The following is a 20,084-nucleotide window of genomic DNA, read 5'->3' as shown; positions in this document are numbered from 1 at the left end:
GTGGAAGTCGGAGAGGGCTTGGTAGCTCGTTCTCCGGACTGTGGTCAGAGAGGGCTCGGTAGCTCGTTCTCCGGACTAGGTCAGAGAGGGCTCGGTAGCTCGTTCTCTAGACCAGGAAGGCAGATAGAAAATCCTGGTAAGTGAAGCCAGGTGAAAGTCCTGGTGAGTGAAGCCAGGCAGACGGAGAAATCCTGGTGAGTGAAGCCAGGTAAAAGTCCTAGTGAGTGAAGTTAGGCAGTTTGGAAGTCCTGGTGAGTGAAGCCAGGCAAATTGGAAATCCTGGTGAGTGAAGCCAGGTGAAAACCCTAGTGAGTGAAGCTAGGTGAAAGTGAAAGTCCTGGTGAGTGAAGCCAGGCAGTTGGTGAAAGTCCTGGTGAGTGAAGCCAGGCAAGGGAAAGTCCTGGTGAGTGAAGCCAGGCAGTTGGGAAGTCCTGATGAGTGAAGCCGGGCAAGGGAAAATCCAGATGGATCAAGGGTGATCGGACATCTAGTATTGAGAAGGTCAAGTAGGTCAAGGGAGTGACCGGATACTTGACACGAAGAGAAAAGTTCAAGTGGGTCAAAGGGATTGACCGGACACTTGGTGGGGAGTCTTAGCAGGTCAAGGGAGTGACCGGATGCTAAGCATGATGTACCAAGAGGTCAAGGTTGACCGGATATTGGTTTGGACTTGGTTTGGGCAAAAACCAAGACCTGGATCGGTCTGGTGACCGATCCACTGATACTGTGGTTTCCTGGTCGGTCTGGAGACCGATCAGTGATCGATCGGTCTGGGGACCGATCAGCATGAAGCCTGATCGGTCCCCGGGACCGATCAGGGTACGCACAGAGAGTTGGGCAACTCTCTGTGAAGCATTCTGATCGGTCTGGGGACCGATCAGCATAGAGCCTGATCGGTCCCCACGACCGATCAGATCAGCCCCAGACCGATCAGGGTGATGCCTGATCGGTCTGGCCCTAGCCGTTGAGAGACAACGGCTAGATTCTTCTGCTGTCTTCTGGCTTCTTCTTCGCAGGTGGATGCAGGTATAAAAGAGGCTGAGGGCTTCTACAGGATTGCTTCTTCTTCCTCTCCGAAGCTTCTGCTTCTTCTTGATCTTTTTCTTGCCTCTGCAAGTTATTGCTTCTGCTGTTCTAGAGCTTTGTTAAGCTCGCTTCCGAAGCTTCGCATGAGCTTCCTCGACTTCTTCGACTGGTTTCAGCTGCTGCTGTGATTATGTGAAGTTGGTGCTTCATCTACAGATTTCAGTCGACGACGAGAAGGCAAGCAAGAGTTGTTACATTCATCTTTATATTTGTATCTTGCTGTGCTTCTTGTACTTGTACTCTGATCTTGCTGTTGCAAGAGTTTGTGGTGAGGTTTCTCCACCCAGAAGGAGTTCTTATTAGCCGGTTTTCCGGGGACTCATCCACCGACGGATTGATAGGCTTCGTCCACCTTACGGACACGCCGAGAAGTAGGAGTTTCATCTCCGAACCTCGTTACATCGTCGAGTTCGAGTTTGAAGTTTGATCTTTCCTTTTTGCGTTTCTATTTAGTTATTTCCGCTGCGCTAACCCTAATCGTAGGAAGAAATGAGCAATTTGGGGTCGGCTATTCACACCCCCCTCTCTAGCAGAGTACGACGATCCTAACAAGTGGTATCACAGCGAGGTCGCTCTTCGTTGGATCAACACCCGGGGGAGCACGAGCTAGAGAATGGAGTTATTTGGAGAAGATGTCACAATTCCACCTTTCTACGATCGCGACGACTTCGCGTTTTGGAAGGTAAGAATGAAGTACTTTCTTATGACTAACCTTGAAAATTGGAGTTGTGTTCAATTAGGTTTCAAGCCTCCGATGGACAAGAAAGGAGAAACCCTAGAGAAGAAGGAGTGGACCAAGGAACAAGTCCACCAATCCCTAGTCAACGATGAGGTATTGAAAATTTTTGAATTTTCTTTACCTAATGATGTTTTGTGTAGGATAGGTGGATATAACGATGCCAAGGAGTTGTGGAACAACTTGGAAAAGTTCCATGAGGAGAACTCCACTTCAAGTCATGAAGAGGAGTCAAGTGAGCCAAGTAGCTCACTTCATGGAGGAATGGATTTAGAAGTTGAGGGCAACTCAACATCTAAAGAAGAAGAGGATGAGAGTTCTTCTTCAAGTTCGGAGCAAGAAGAAGAAGCTTCTACCTCCGGAAGGGATGAAGGAGAGAGCGTTCATCCATCCTTAACTCTAGGTAACTCAAGCCATTTAGTTTCTAGCAAATTACACATAATGTGCTTTGAGTGTAGGGAATTTGGACATTACAAGAGTAAATGTCCAAAGAGGGTTAGAAAGACTCCACCGGCGCCAAAGGTCAAGGAAGCCGGAGTCCCAACACGCAAGGGCAAGGAGCATGTGGTGTGCTTCCAATGCAAGCAAAGGGGACACTATAGGAGTCAATGTCCGAGGGGGAGGCAACCTCACAAGGACAAAAGACCGAGCACGTCAATAGGGGGAGCGAAGGCAAACCCTAAGGTAACATTTAAGTCTTACTCTTGCAATAAGACACATGCTAGTAGTTTTGTTGCAATTGTTAATAATGATAAGCATGTTAACTTTAGGAACCAATATATGTGCTTAGGTGCCAAGCATGTTAGTCTAGGTAAGGACAACACTAGAAATACCAACCCTAGGATTAATTCATCTAAGGTTAAGGAAAATCTAGGTAGAAACCCCAAAACAACTAGACACATGCCTAGGAATACCTCAAAGAAAAATGAAAAATGAAAAATTGAGGTATTAGAGAAGGAGAATCAAGTCTTGAGGTCAAGACTTGATACTTTGGAAAAGGCTCTTAAGAACTTAGAGAAGTCATCTCTAGGGTTTAAGGGTCAAAAACCAATGTCCAAGGACAAGAAAGGTTTGGGTCACAAACCTAAGTCCCAAGTGGTCAAGCTCACTTATCATAATGTTCCATTCGATTATGGAACAAAATCTAGGGCTAGGAAGACCATCACCAAGGTCACAAGGGGAGTCTCCTCTAGGGTTGATCTTGATGAGTCCCAAATAACTAAGGCTTTAAAGCCTAGGAGGGTCATTAGGAGGGTTGCTAGGGAAGTCATCCCTAGTGAATATTTAGTAAACCCAATGAGCTCAAATAGGTTTTGGGTTCCTAGGAGCATGATTTCATCACTCTAGATGGGTTAGGGTGTGCCAACCTTACTTGAATAGGTAGTTAACCTAATCATGGCAAAAGGTGGCACTTTAGAAATTTTCAAGGTGTAATCAAACCTTGAAAATGAAATGAAAAGTTATTCCTAAGGTGATTAGGATGTGTCAACCACATTTGAGGAGTTTTCTAGAGTCCATCTAATTGGCACATAGTGATCTAAAAATCTTTGGTATATGATTTTAGGTCTATTACACTTAGGAATATAGAACCTATGGCAAAATGATCTAAACTATCAAAAATGGCAACTAAGGCTAGAGTTAGGTATTTTCTATACCTTTACGTGTTATTTGCCATATATTGCTTGTCATATGCCATGTCATGACATCATACTTAATTTTTCATCATTTGAAATGTCATGATAATGCTTAAGTTATTTATATGTCATGCTCTAGTTAAGTTTCACACTTTATGTCATGACATCATGACATTGGCACATGTTTTCATTTATGATACTATTTTATGTCATGTCATCATCTCTTGCATGTATAATCAATTAAATTGATTTAAGGACAAAAACACAACTTGATATGGAGATCAAATTGTAGTTTTAGAAAACGCATGAGAATCTAGTTTAAGATAACCTAGACCCATATCTCACATCAAAATTGACTTGAATGTGTTTGATACACCTTAGATGTGTGTGAGATATTAGGATGATGAGTTAGGATCAAGGTGCATAGTTCTTGTACCTAGATGAGCCTAATTCTAAATTGGGGATCATAGGGAAAACTTGTGTACAAGTCATGTACATATAGTCCTGAGATTATGGTCCTAAATTAAAGGGTTTAAAATCATTTTAAAATTGATTTGAAAAACCTTGATGAAGCTTTTCTAGTGATAGCATTCATCATTGAACAAGTGATACAAAGAGTGATTAACTTTGAGCTATTTCAAAGACTTTTGAACTTTGTATCAAGATTTGAAAATGGAAGTTATTTTCATAGAAAACTATTTTTCCCTGATAGTATATGTTATGAGGAATGTATCCTCGAAATTTCACAATTTTTGAAATTTTTTGTAATTTTCTAGAGGTTTCTGAATTTCAGGAAAAGAAAAATTCAGAAATCAGAAATAAGAGGTTGTGGATCGATCAGGAGGTTCCCTGATCGGTCCAGGTCTGTGTGGATCGGTCACTGGACCGATCCAGAGGGATCCTGATCGGTCTGGTGACCGATCAGGGCGTGCCAAATTGCTGAAATTCGACTGGTTGTCTGAAATTTCAGCTCGGGAGTTGGTATTTTGAAGGTTTGAAACTCTCCAAGACATTGTTGGTGCAATGGTCAAGGGGGAGTTGACCTTTAGGGGGAATTTTACCTATTAGTCAAGGGGAGTTGACTTTTAGGGGGAGTTTTTACTCCTAAAGACTTGAGTGATATGGGATTATCACTAAGTTAATTGTTGGACCTTAGTATCAAGGGGGAAATTAAGAGTTTCAATGAAAGGTATGGGATTTTCATTAGGAAGAAACTTTTGACCTTGATTCACTCTTTTTGATGTGTGTTAAAAAGGGGGAGAGTAGAAAGGAGAATGGAGAATGTCTAAAGAATGTTCAAGGAAGAACATTGGAAAATCTAAGTTAGGTTATCGGTTTAACCTAACTTGATTATGATTTTGTCAAACATCAAAAAGGGGGAGATTGTTGGTGCAACCTTAGGTCAAGGTTGACCTGACTCGAGTTGACCTGACTCGAGTTGTATTTTGATGTTTGACGAGAATAGAAAAGTTTTATTCTGATGTTTGACGAGAATAGAAGAGTTGTATTCTGATGTTTGACAGAATACAAACTTGGGAGATTGTGGGTGCAATCTTTGGTCAAGGTTGACCTGGTTGACCCGACTTGAGTTGATCTATTTCGAGAAGTCCAAGCAGGAAGCTTGGCACGAGAAAAGTCCAAGTATGGAGACTTGGCACGGAAAAGTCCAAGCAGGGAGCTTGGCATGGGAAAAGTCCAAGCAAGGACTTGGCACGGAGAAGTCCAAGTATGGAAGCTTGGCATGTGGAAGTCGGAGAGGGCTTGGTAGCTCGTTCTCCGGACTGTGGTCAGAGAGGGCTCGGTAGCTCGTTCTCCGGACTAGGTCAGAGAGGGCTCGGTAGCTCGTTCTCTAGACCAGGAAGGCAAATAGAAAATCCTGGTAAGTGAAGCCAGGTGAAAGTCCTGGTGAGTGAAGCCAGGCAGAAGGAGAAATCCTGGTAAGTGAAGCCAGGTAAAAGTCCTAGTGAGTGAAGTTAGGCAGTTTGGAAGTCCTGGTGAGTGAAGCCAGGCAAATTGGAAATCCTGGTGAGTGAAGCCAGGTGAAAACCCTAGTGAGTGAAGCTAGGTGAAAGTGAAAGTCGTGGTGAGTGAAGCCAGGCAGTTGGTGAAAGTCCTGGTGAGTGAAGCCAGGCAAGGGAAAGTCCTGGTGAGTGAAGCCAGGCAGTTGGGAAGTCCTGGTGAGTGAAGCCGGGCAAGGGAAAATCCAGATGGATCAAGGGTGATCGGACATCTGGTATTGAGAAGGTCAAGTAGGTCAAGGGAGTGACCGGATACTTGACACGAAGAGAAAAGTCCAAGTGGGTCAAAGGGATTGACCGGACACTTGGTGGGGAGTCTTAGCAGGTCAAGGGAGTGACCGGATGCTAAGCATGATGTACCAAGAGGTCAAGGTTGACCGGATATTGGTTTGGACTTGGTTTGGGCAAAAACCAAGACCTGGATCGGTCTGGTGACCGATCCACTGATACTGTGGTTTCCTGATCGGTCTGGAGACCGATCAGAAAGCGATCAGTGTGCCTCTGTGAGCTTACTGATCGGTCTGGGGACCGATCAGCATGAAGGGACCGATCAGGGTACGCACAGAGAGTTGGGCAACTCTCTGTGAAGCATTCTGATCGGTCTGGGGACCGATCAGCATAGAGCCTTATCGGTCCCCACGACCGATCAGATCAGCCCCAAACCGATCAGGGTGATGCCTGATCGGTCTGGCCCTAGCCGTTGAGAGACAACGGCTAGATTCTTCTGCTGTCTTCTGGCTTCTTCTTCGCAGGTGGATGTAGGTATAAAAGAGGCTGAGGGCTTCTACAGGATTGCTTCTTCTTCCTCTCCGAAGCTTCTGCTTCTTCTTGATCTTCTTCTTGCCTCTGCAAGTTATTGCTTCTGCTGTTCTAGAGCTTTGTTAAGCTCGCTTCCGAAGCTTCGCGTGAGCTTCCTCGACTTCTTCGACTGGTTTCAGAGTTGGTGCTTCATCTACAGATTTCAGTCGACGACGAGAAGGCAAGCAAGAGTTGTTACATTCATCTTTATATTTGTATCTTGCTGTGCTTCTTGTACTTGTACTCTGATCTTGCTGTTGCAAGAGTTTGTGGTGAGGTTTCTCCACCCAGAAGGAGTTCTTATTAGCCGATTTTCCGGGGACTCATCCACCGACGAATTGATAGGCTTCGTCCACCTTACGGACACGCCGAGGAGTAGGAGTTTCATCTCCGAACCTCGTTACATCGTCGAGTTCGAGTTTGAGGTTTGATCTTTCCTTTTTGCGTTTCTATTTAGTTATTTCCGCTGCGCTAACCCTAATCGTAGGAAGAAACGAGCAATTTGGGGTCGGCTATTCACACCCCCCTCTCTAGCCGAGTACGACGATCCTAACAAGATGGACTTGTTCATGCAGACTAACACTTGGCATGGACGAATGCAGGAGATCCATGCAGCAAAGCATAAGCAAACCATGCTGACACTTGGCATGAACCAAGGCAGTATGATGATGGAGCAAAGCAGGCTATCACTTGGCATGGTGCCAATGCAGCCAAGACATGTGGACAAGACGATTTTGGAAGTTGAGGAAGTCATGTCCATGTGGCACAAGTGGTTGGTGCAACCACCATGTAACTTCTTTGTAACCGGCGCCTATTCATGATAAATAGGCTTGGTGGGTTCATTGGCAAGAGGAGGCCAAGGGTGCTAGAGTGTGCCAAGGGTGTGCCAAAAGAGTGTGCAAGAGTGTGCATTGTGCACAAATTTGTGGGGAATTTGTGAAGGCGGATCGTGACGAGCTATGAGCAAATCATGAAGGATTTGTATGGGTGGATCTTGAGGAATTTATAAGTGGCTCTATATTGTTCACTTGTATTCCTTTATTGAGGCTAATAAAGGTTGGAGTTTTCTCATAATTGTGTGTGTTTCTTTGTTGTGGTTTTCTTGTGACTTTGAGGTACCTTTGCCTTGAGATTTCCTTATGCCTTTCTGGTGCAATTGTTGGGAGGCTGAGAGTCAAGTGCGGGACTTGACTGCCGCGCAGGAATTTTTAAAGGTCGAAAATTACCCCTGTGACAGTATCCCTTTAAGATATAAAAGAATAAAGCTCACGTAGTTCACTTGCCTTTTAACTTTGTTTTACCTTAGGAAGTGACATTATTATTCATTTTTATTTTTTGTTCTCATAGTGTTCATTCTTCGATATCAAAGTCTTCTACTTCGTCATTTGGAAGTTACATTCCTTGTATTATTTTTTTTTTCAATTCTCATCCAAGCATCAAGTAATGCTTGCACTTTTAAAAAGTTGGGAGACAAATAAATTATCATTCATCCAATATATTACCTCTAAAACTAAACGCATGTTCTATGACAATAATTTATACTAGACAAGCTAGAATTTTTTTTTTTACGATGATGGAGAGGATGAGAAAATTTTGAGCACTCTGTAACCGCTATAGTAGAATATCAAAATTTGACTCACTATCTGTTTTACTAAAATCAATAGAAATAGTAAAATAATTCTTAAATTTTCATGTTTAGAATTTGATAATCATGGTAGACTTTTCATTTGTTTTTAATAAAAATTATATTTTGTAAGTTTTAAATTACTATTGTACTATTATTTTGTATTTAAGATATATTAGTTTCTAATCTGTATTTTAAAATATAAACTTATAAAATTTATATAAATATTTCTAATATTTTGTATAATATTAGTAGAATGAGAAATAAATTTTTAAGTGGAATTAAAACATTTAGTACGAAACATATAATATAAGTCCAGATCGAAGTAAATACAACTAAATAAATATTAGAAATATAATAAAAATATTTTTTTTCCATTTCACTTTCCTTGCTAATACAAAGAAGATAAAAATTTATTAGTAATATGCTCATTTAAAACTTATACTGTAAAAATTCCTTGCTAATACAAAGAAGATAAAAATTTATTACTACTATGCTCATTTAAAACTAAAACTATACTATAAAAATTCACGATAACTAAATTAATAGGATAATAAACACTTAAAAGTTATTTAGTCATATTATTAAATATTTTTAAATTTTCATAAATATTATTATATATATTATGTTGATGTGAAAACAAATATATATTAGTATTATTAGTATCTTATGTAAAAATTGAACATAATAATATTTTATATTGAAATGAATAGATATGTTAAATTCCAATTTGATATATGTGGTGAAATTTTGTCAGGTCTCATTTTGTTAATATTTTTTAAAAAATCTCATTATTTTATTATAATAGGATGTAATCATAAAAATAACAATTTTAATTTATTTCATTTGGTCTTCTAAAATTTTTAATCTTTCTTAAATAAATAGATTTAAAACATAATATATAAAACAAATATGAAAAAAAAAATCAAAAATAGGTTAATATATGTTGGACAGAAATAATCTGTTGCCGGAGATATACAGGGTATTAGCTGAATTTAAACTACTCTAAATTAAACTCAACTTACAGTAAAGATGACCTGAGCAAAAAATCTCAGGCTGCCAGCAGAGTCTGGTTTCTGCTATGAGCCGAATAATTGCTGAGCAAGAAGATCGGCTGAGCCGCTAGTCTGTATTGCCAAGCGGGCGGATCGACCGAGAGGGTGGGTCGGACGAGAGGGTGGATCGGTCAAGCAGATGGCGGATCGGCCGAGCAAATAGCGGATCAGCCGAGCAGATAGCGAATCGATGAAGCTGATAGGTCGGCAGAGAGGAGAGCGGATCGGTCGAGCAGAGGGCGGATCGACCAAGCTGATAGGTCGGTAGAGAGGAGAGCAGAACAGCCGAGCAGAGGGAGGATCGTCCGAGCTGACAGGTCGGCAGAGAGGAAAGCGGATCGGCCGAGCAGAGGGCTCATCGCCTGAGCAGATGGGTTGGCAGAGAGGAGAGCAGATTGGCCGAGCAGAGGGCGGATCAACCGAGCAAATGATGGATCGACCGAGCGGGCAGGTCAGCCGAGCAGATGGTGGATCGATCGAGTGGGCAGGTTGGCCGAGCAGATGGCGGATCGGTCGAGTAGGCAGGTTGGCCGAGCAGATGGCGGATCGGCTGAGCAGAGAGAGGATTGACCGAGGCCTACGAGAGTTGCAGTTTCCTTGAAACAGATTCGCCCCCACCTCCGGCTGTGCTTCGAGGCTTACTCGGGTCGTCTGTTTCCCAGATACAGTGGTCTAACCGTGAACTCCACCAAGCACTGGTGGGCACGGCGAATTGAGTGGCACCCGATCGCTACCACGGGTACTCCGCCGAGCAGGAGTTACACGACAGAGGAGGGAAATGAGGTGGAGAGCTTCTGCTTGCATTGCTGTGTGTTGTTTCTGCCTATGATCGCAGCCTCCTTATATAGGAGCTCAAATCAACGGCAGCGTTAATGACCATTACTGATTGAGCAGTGAAACGCCTACCGTTTCATTCATTATTACTCGAACGTTTAGATTCTGCATTAATCTCAAATTTAATGCATCCGTTACATAGCAACAAAAGGTTTACGTGGCAAAACGTTAGTTGTTCCACTTGGACAAATTTTACCCCAATCGGTCCGGCATTCGTGTGTGCAGGTCATGCTCGCACATGAGTCAACTTGGTTCAGTGCAATCCGGACCTTGGATTTGCACCCTCCCCTGCGCACCCACCCGTGACAGAGAGTCTCTTCCCATGTATTTGTTCACATCCTCAATATATATGAATCAATATAAACCAACAAAAATACCTTGAAACTTCCAATGTGGGACTAAAGTCCCATTCACAATGGAGCCTCTTCTCTTCCACCTCTTCTCCATTCACACTTATTCAACAATCTCCCACGTGAATGGAGATAGGGTATGTGATAGCATTTAGCAGTTGAGTCAAGTATAGGATAGGTAGGTTTGACCCTTTGAACCTTCCCTTGTGAAGATTTGGTTGCTTATTGGCCGATAGTAGACATGGTGTCCTTGAACTATACTGCTGTCTGTGTAAGCAGTGATAAATCTCACCCAAGACTCTACCTGATACAACTCAGTTCTCATGAGTGTATTCGTTCTTGGCCATGAACATACCTGGTTCGGTGAGAAGCTCTAAGAATTGTGCTTCCAATTCTTTTCGAAGCGGCCCCACTTCTTTCTCACATAGGTGATCCCTCAAGAGTTACCATCTACTCTTTTTGATCATTCAAAGCCCATCGACTTACCTTGGTCTAGTCACTGTTTCATTGGGTTACTCCCCACAGTGTGTCTAGTCAGTGCAGATTAGTTGTCCCTTTGAACATAGTTCTTGGGATCTCCAGTCAGCATAGGTTGGGTGTCCTCTGCATTGATCGCTGACAACGACATCAAGCTCATTCTCCTTGATAAGCTTGCAACTAACTCTCGATTTAACCTCTTGGTTAGTGGATCTGCTAGGTTATCTTTTGACTTCACATAGTCAATAATGATAACTCTCGTTGAGAGTAGTTGTCTAATGATATTATGTCTATGACGTATATGTCTAGACTTACCATTATACATATGGCTTTGTGCTCGACCGATTGCTGATTGACTATCGCAATGTATGCAAATCATCGGCACAGGTTTCGGCCATCATAGAATATCTTCTAAGAATTGTCATAGTCATTCATCCTCTTCACCACATTTGTGAAGAGCTACAAATTCAAATTCCATCGTGGATCTGGTTATTACAGTTTGCTTAGAAGATTTCCATGAAATGGCTGCACCTACTAGAGTGAAAACATATCCACTCGTAGACTTAGAGTCTTTTATATCAGATATCCAACTTGTATCGCTGTATCCTTCGATCACAGCAGGATATCTTATATAGTGCAGTCAATATTCATGAGTATACCTCAAGTACCTCAGTACTCTTGTTATTCCTTTCCAGTGCTCAACACCAGGACTACTCATCTATCTACTCAGTATGCTTACTGCGTATGCCAAGTCTGGTCGTGTATAGCTCATCAAGTATGATCCTGTCTAAGAAGCCTGACAAAATGGAAAGCTGGGAGAAAACCTACTGCTGATGAAGAATAATACCTGCAGAATACTGATCCGAGAAACCCAAAGCGGATCTGGGAGAATGAAGTCACAGAATGTCCTCCTTGTGCAAAGATCCAAAGACGAAAATAAAGCTTTGATGAAGAAAACTGAGATCTGGAGCTTCCAAGGCTTCTTACGCACAAGAGACCAACCAACACTATTGTCAGTGACCTAAGACCGGGGTGGGAATCCCTGGCTAAGCCCTCCGACGCTCAAGTCAGTGATCTCCTTTTTTTGTGTGGAAAAATAGAAAGAAGAAGAAAATGAACAGTAGTTGAAAATTAGGATTGTGAGTGTGAGCATCAACTTGAGCCTACCTGACCAACGGAGAGGATTCCCCCTTTTATACCACTTCATATAACCTCCGTAGTCATGAAGTGGATCCCGGTTTGTTAGAGTTTGTTATGAGATGACGTAAGCCACGTACTTGTAGAAAATGGCTTTTAAGGAATCTCTTTTGTACCCCAGATGTACCTTTTTTTTCGTCTAGTACCTGCAGAAGAGTCTAGAAACATTCTTCTCGCCAAGTAGGTCAATCTGTTATACGGTTACATAAAGCAAATATTTTCATAAGCTATTCATAAATATCCTTAAAATATTTATTCTCATCCTGTCCTATAAGTTATATTTTATCACCCCTGTTTGGTTATCCTGTCTTCACTATATTGTGGACAACCCGATATTATACTATGTTATGTATCGGTCGGGGTTGACCCTAGTTTTCGTACAGGCGGATTATTATTTTTATTTAACACATGTCTTCTTCGTCTGATAATATATTATAAATCCTGTACGATCTTGTAGTTGCTCATTCTCGGACGATCATATACATTCGCCTGATATTAGTCTATATTTGCATGTGCTAGCTCAGACAATCCTGGCCGATATTAGCCTATCTTTTCTTTAAGGTATTATCTCCTCCGGTGTTGGCCTATCTTTTCTTTAAGGTATTATATCGTCCAGTGTTGGCCTATCTTTTCTTTAAGGTATTATCCCGACCGGCGTTGGCCTATCTTTTCTTTAAGGTATTATATCGTCCGGTGTTGGCCTATCTTTTCTTTAAGGTATTATCCCGGCCGGCATTGACCTATATTTTCTTAAGCCTGAATCTCGGCCGATATTTACATTGTTTAATTCTGCTATCTCTTTTCTTTCCCCTTTTCTCCAGGGACCTACTAAACCTAACCCATATCACTAGCCTTCCTTTCAAGTTTAGTCGAAGGAGGCGTAGCCGACTGACTAGACCTAAGTCTATTTTTTGTTTCTTTGCCTATTTTTGGTCATGTACCTGCCATGGTCTCTGCAGTAGCCTCATGACTTTTTCTACAGTAGTCCTCATGACTTTTGGTAAAGCAATCCCGTTAACCCAAGTATAGTGATCCCGTGAGTCCAAGTATAGTGATCCAGTGAGTCCCTTGACCCTTCAAATAAGGTTATGATCCTTCCTTTCTTCTTCACTCACTTCAGTTCTTCTCCTTTTTGCTTGCCTTCTATTTACCGAGAGTATGACTTTAGGCCTCCCTCTCTGGGAGCAACCTCTGTTGGCGAAGATAGGATTTATGAATGAAGCTGCTCAAACTCCAGACCCAGCTAACTCTCAAGCATGAGAGTTAGAGGTATTTCTGTCGGTCACCCAATTTCAAACAAGGTCAGGAATGACCTTAAAGAATGAATTTTGTCGGGATCCGGAGCGTAAGACTCCAGAGTGGAAAGGCTTGATCACCCGACATGCTATTAGTGATCAGCTAATCACAGCCCAAGTTGCTTCGGTTTCAGGCTAAGGTGGGTGTTCTGGAATCATAGCTCAAAAGGCTCAGGCAGGAGGTGGACCTTTCAGTCACATGTTGGAGAGGGTATAAACAAGTTTGTGCTTTCTTGTTCATGAGACCACTCTACTTCATAGTTTCCTTCGTTCGGGTAAAATATTTCCACTTCTTCAACCCGGGCAAGCTTCCTTCGTGCCTTGGTAAAATCTACCCTTAGTGGGGTTGAAGTTTTCTAAGGAATCTAAGAGCTTATGTTTATAACTTTTGTTGACCTTTCGAGGTTTAATGTTTTGAGAGGAAAATGTAATATTATGTATCTGATCATGTTCTAAGTGCAAAATCGAACGATCTTCTGTATCGAACTGGGTGACTTTCTTGAATCCTTCTGGTTCATAAGAATAGACTTGATGACCTGGCCAATATTGACTTGTATATCATACACGTTGTTATCCCAACCGATATTAGCCTGTCTACCTTAGTCACATTAATTCAAACATTGCTTCCCACATGATTGACTATTATTATTTCATATTTTTCGTTTTCGGCTCGGGATTTGTCAAATCCAGTCCGTCCTATTTTATTACACATAGTAAACCACGCCTTTTCAGAATTTCCTTGATTATGATTGGTCCTTCAACGGTAAGAGAATGTCGGAGGCACGTGACGAGGCGCCACCAACCCCTACACGATTCGATTTGTCGCATCCATCATAAATGCCCATTTATGGTTATATGACATGTGTCTTCTCTCTCTTTCTCGTAACACCAGCGTTTGCACCTTTCTGTAATCAACAATTTATGTTGATAAAAGACATTCTGATCTAACGGTGGCCATATGTTTGTTCAACCCTAAACCCTTCATCTTCTTGTCGATTTTGTTCTTTTTTCCTTACCTTGGTGTTTCTTCTTTGCTGCCATCTTCGATCAATCCTCGTGCTCACCGTCTTCTAGTGATCATCTTTCTTAGCTCCCAGTAAGTAATCTGTCGTTCCGATAACCCTTACTTCTATCTATGGCTGAAGAGACGATTGCTCCTTGGTATACTCAAATTTCCTCCTCTTTCGACAAGGATGCGCAGCTTGCCGTTCGTCTGCAGTATGAGATTCCTATGGAATATGACATCATAATTCCTAACCCATATGAACATCCTTACCACCCTCCTGCTAACTGTGTAACCTTCTTTAGGGATCAGTTGATAGGGGGTTTAAGGTTCCCCATTCCTCCTTTTTTGATTGATGTAAGCCAATATTTCGACATTCCTCTTCAACAATTAGTGCCTAATGCCTTTCGTTGTTTGTGCGGCATATACATGTTGTTTCATACACTTGATATTCCTCCTATTTCTCAAAATGTTTTCATATTTTCTTATTCAAAAGTAGCAGAACCAGGTGTTTTTCTTTTTCAATCTCGGACTAAGATGGTCCTGTTTGATGATTTGCCCTCTTCTCTTAAAGCTTGGAAATCTCGCTTCTTTTTTGTAAAGTTTCCGGGACCTATTCCTTGGTCTCATGCTTGGAGATCCTCTCTACCTCTCTTACCTGATGTCAAGGAATTTCATCTTCACCCTTCTTTTCCTCTTTATTGTGAAAAGTTGCTCTGTCGTCGTCTTTCTATCACCAGATGGCTAAGGAGTGATCTTCTGTATTTGTTTGGTTTGAGCCCGGTCAAATGTAGGATACGCGACTCCTTAGGTAAAGTTCTATTTCCTCTTTCATCAATTTTTACTAACTAAAATATTTTCTTCCCTTTACACAGTGACAAATTTCTATGCTGCTTTGATTGATGAAGAGTTACGTCTAGAAGAAGCTACCCTTTATGCTAAAGAACAAGAGCTTCTTACTGCACTTAATCAGCCTTCGTCAATTGAAGTTCCAGCTCCTCCAACTGAAGCTTCCAGCTCTCAGGCGGTTCCTGAAGTTCCTGAGGTTCTTCCGGTAGGAACCCTTGTTGTCTCTTTGCCAATTACTTCTTCATCAGTGGTTGTTGCTGCTCCACCAGCCACTTCCCTTCCTGTTATCGAGCTTACATCCCCTGTTAGCCCAGGAAGATCTCTTGCTGAGATTGCCCCTGGTAAATGCCCGGGACGCAAACTCACTAGAGCTCCCCCCTCAAAAAGGAAACTCACTCTTTCTGCTGAGGAATCACCCTCAGAAGGTTTTGCTTCTGGTGCCCCTTCTCCTAATGAGCCTACTTTGGCTGATTTATATCCTTCTCTTCTTTTTTCTTCCTCTCCTTCTTCCAGCAATACTGCCCCTGACAGTGCCTCTTTTACTTTCCCTCTATCTATTCCAGAATCTGGGTCTTTACCTTCTTCCTTTTCTTCTTACTTGATTTTTGCTCCCCCTTCTATCCCAACCTCTTCCTTTTCTACCAGTTCTTCTACCATTCCTGTCCTCCCGGTATTACTGGGAGGTTCTTTTTCCACTGCTCAGGAGGAAATTCGCCCTCTCTTCGGAGAGCCTACCCCTCCTGAAACAATCGATCAATTCTCTCATGAGGAAACCCAGGTATGTTTACTTTTACTTATTCGTTATTTATCCTTGACTATTTTGTAACCTCTTGTTATATTCTTAGCGATGGATGGCCAATATAGGCCTAGCTCGACTGATGCATAACTTATATTCTGAGAATGAGAAGCTGAAGCAACGAGTTGATGAGCTGTCTTCTGCCACGCTCTCAGATGAATCCAAAAAACAGTATGAAGCTCAGGTTGAGAGCCTTCAAACTCAGTTTAAATCGACTACAGATCTTAACACTGAGTTATCCTCCAAATTAGAGAAGCAGATTGCTGAGACTAACAAGTTGAAGTCTGACTATGAGTCTGCATTAGCTGATAAACTAAAGGCTCTACGTCTGAAAGATGATGAAATAGTTTCTCTAAACACCTCCTTGAACACAGTTAAAGTAGAGGCCTCCACCAAAGATGCCGAGCTGAAGTCCTCCCAAACAGCTCTGGTTCTTTATAAAGCCGGTGAAGATACTCGCTTCAAGGAGCGGGCTACCATCTTGATCCAATCTACTGATTTCAACAGGCCGATCGTAAAATCTATTTTGTCCGCCTATACCGCTGGAGCCGAAGGAGCAGTAAAGCAATTACGAGAAGAAGACTTCTTGTCTCGTGATCCTCCTCCTAATTTCTTGAACCGACGCAAGCTCCTTGATAACAGGCCTGCTGATTTGTTTCCTCAACTATCCCTAGAGTAATCTTTTCGCTTGAATCTGGATCATTGTGTAAAGTTAAACTTTTCTTTCTACCACTATATTTACTCCTTTTCATTCATGGTGGTTGTTTATTTTATCCAAGCATGTCTAATGTCACCTGGCTTGCTGCTATAAAGACTTAATTCATATATTATAATATCGTCCGTCTAGACCGGTCTGTTATAACCGGTCGATTTATACTTATGCTTACAAATATCGTCCGATACTTTGTATTTAACCAAATCCCGTTCGATATAGTATGGTACGTTATAATACTATTAATATCGCTCGGTTTATTATAACTGGTCGATTTATACTTATGTTTACAAATATCGTCCGGTACTTTGTATTTAACCAAGTCCCACCCGATATAGTATATATATTACTATCAATCTCGGTCGGTCTCATTATAACCGCGAACATCGTTCAACTCTTCATACTTGGCTAAATCTCGTCCGATCTATTGTGACCGTCCGAGTTTGTTGTTAATCACATAGATGATCTTAAGTCACCCTACTAACCTCATTCCCGACCGATTTTCCTAGTACCTTTTTGATTTTTTAAGAATCAAGTGCAGAAAGAGAAAAACATATCTCGCTTCCCGAGGATGATTGCTAAGCTTATCACCCTCTCCTTGGGATCCAGTTTTCTTTTTTGAATTCGCTCCCATTCCTCAATGACATCACCTCTTTATGACGGTTATGATGCTGTGTGTTCTTCTTTATTGAATTTATATACTTTTTCCTACCCTCTTTTATACCTAAGTTCTGCACGAATTATCATCGGCCTTTGGATTTCTCCTTTTTCTAGTTCTTCTTCTATTTCTGTTTAAGGGTTTTTGGTCTAAGGCACAAAGGGAGGCAAGGGTTTCAGACGCTCTCTTCTGCTCCCCGACTATTTCTCCTCCTTTTCCCTGTTCACCTTCCTTCTGATGTTCAGCCATGGCCACTTCTTCCCCCGCGTGGTTCCTTTCGCGTGCTTCTGACCTTATAGAGCCAAAGGAGGTGAAGTTACAAGTGAACTATGGTTTTCCTTCCTATATAGTTCGCCCTACTCCTCAGGATAGCCCACACCTTCCTCCTCTAGGGAGTGTATCTATCTTTCGGGATCAAGTTTTACAAGGTTTTTGATTCTCTCTTCATCCCTTTTTCTCTGATGTTAGTATCTACTTTGAGATTCCCCTTAATCAATTTATTCCTCAGTCTTTTTCTATCCTCATGGGTTTTGTTGGGGTGTCTAAACTGTTAGATTTTCCTCTATCCCCTCATCTTTTTCACTACTTCTTCGTTCCCCACCAAGTAGACATTGGTGTCTTTAAATTTCAGTCTCGCCCTAAGGCTATTTTGTTTAACAGGATTCCTCCTCAAGAGGAATGACGTCACAAAGTTTTCTTTATGTGTCTCCCTTCTTCTCCACCTTTTCCTATCAACTGGATATATGACCTTCCTCCAGTTCCTAGTACCGACAATCTCCTCGATGATCCCTCTGTCTCTTTCGCTTTATCCAAACTAAAGGGAGCTAAATTTTCCTTACTGGCCCTAATTGCGGAGAGTTTAATGTTTCCCTTTGGAATAAGCTCTATCGAAACCCCTTTGGAGGTTTCTTTTGGTATGTTCAGACATTCTCAACTACGTTTATTAGTCGTTTGTTAATTATTTTCTATAATAACGCCCAATTTTGTGTTTCAGCTGATGCTCTTCTACCTGCTTTCATGTACAAGAATGCAACCATGACCAAGTCTTTTTTGAATAAACTTGAAGAGCAATTGCTGCAAGCTCGTCGAGCCAATCCTATTGCTTCTACTTTGGGTTTGTTATCAAAAGAAGAATAAGCAGCAGAAGCTATTGCTTCTATGGAAGAGGAAGAGGAACAACCTTTTATTACCATACTCAAAAAACCCAGGCTGACTGAGGATGTTCCCTTTCGTGACACTTTTGGTACCTTTGTGCATACTCCTCTTGCTCCTTTACCTATTTCTTTTGAGAGAGGTAAGGCGCCAATGCTCCATACCCACATTATTTCCAATCTTTCTCTTAGAATGATAAGACCGGGTCTACTCATTCTTTGGTTTATGTTTATATGTTATTGTGACAAAAAAAAGGCGAATACGCTCGCCCCCAGTGCCCCCGCCAACCCGTCCCAAGGCCAACACGGAGGAGGTAAATCACGGGTGGCTACTAGCCTTTGGAATAGTGACTAGCACATAAGGGAGGTATTTACCTCGGCTTTACCGAGATTCGAACCCCAGACCTCATTGTGGCAACACCTCATGTACTAGCCACTAGACCCATCCGAGGGGACTTATGTTTATGTGTTATTGTTTTTGTGTTTAGTTGTGTGTATTGTGTTTAGTTGTTAAATATGATAACTAAATAATAATTAAATAATATGGTTAAATGAGGAATAACCCTGTAGAATTTTTGAAAATTTTTAGAGATTTTTCTAAATTTTAAAAGAGTCATTTTATATTTTATGGGGAGAAATAGATATGACGAAAGCTTGTTTTCGGACCTATTTAAATAAGGAAATGTTTATTTTCCAAAATTAGTTTTTTTTTTATTTTCATAAACCTAAATCCACCGACCCACTCTTCGTCGCCTACCTCCCTCACGCGTCTCTACCCAACGCCATCGCTTGAGCCCCCGACACCACTCGACTGCCGATGCTGACATCCATGGCAAGTCGACCGATGCTGGTGCAGCCCAATCCAACTAGCTATTGCACCACCCCGCTCTCCTCTTCATGTCTCCATCACGGTCGATGCCGCTGATCGACGCCAACTGTCGCGAGTCATTGTCCCAGATCCAACTCGAATGCCACCTATTGCTCGTGAGCAATCGAAGCTTGTAGCCCAGCCGACCATCACGATTGCCTCACCTTTTGGTCTAATCATCACGATTGTTGCGTCTCGACGCAGACAGCCAGATGCGGCTACTCGCTACTAGCCACCGTCGGTCCCTCTTCGGCCATGATTATGGAGCCACCAGTCACTCATTACCCTAAGCGCTAGTCATCACCTTATCCCTTTCTCATCGCCACGAGTAGCATGGCGGTGTTTCTTTCCCCACCGCAACTAAATCACCGGCCTCCACCTCCTTGACACCACATCCACTGCTATGTTCTCACCAATAGTCGGCTACAACGAAAAGACGTCGCTACGACCGAAGAAGAAAAGAACAATAGTAGATTATCATTGTTTTATAACATCCTTAATTCATCGATTAATAGGTTGATGAGTTTGAATGGAAAAGAAGGCTGATTAAATTGTGATAGCTTCAGGTAATAGAGAAGATCGAGGAGGGATTAATAGGAATCATATGGTTAATTAGGTTTAACTATCAAGTATTGGTTGTTAGGTTAATAAGTTGTTGGAATCTGGGTTGATTAAGGTATGCTCACAGCAAGGTCTAATTAAACTCATTACTGATTGAGTTGGACTAATTTATATAGAGATTTGCTGTGAAGATAATTGAGAGATAATCAGATTGGATTAATTAGGGTTTGATTTGCGTTATCTGATCTATGGTAGATCTAGTTTTTTTTTATTAGTGATTATTCATTACAGGTTTCTGATTCAAGATAAAAGCTCAAATGGGAGGACATTCACCAGTGGCACAGATAAAGATAAGTACTTCTTGCCTTATTTCTTTAGTACT

This window comes from Zingiber officinale, chromosome 1A, assembly GCF_018446385.1.
Source record: "Zingiber officinale cultivar Zhangliang chromosome 1A, Zo_v1.1, whole genome shotgun sequence".
Classification (NCBI taxonomy): Eukaryota; Viridiplantae; Streptophyta; class Magnoliopsida; order Zingiberales; family Zingiberaceae; genus Zingiber; species Zingiber officinale.
This window is presented reverse-complemented; position numbering follows the sequence as displayed.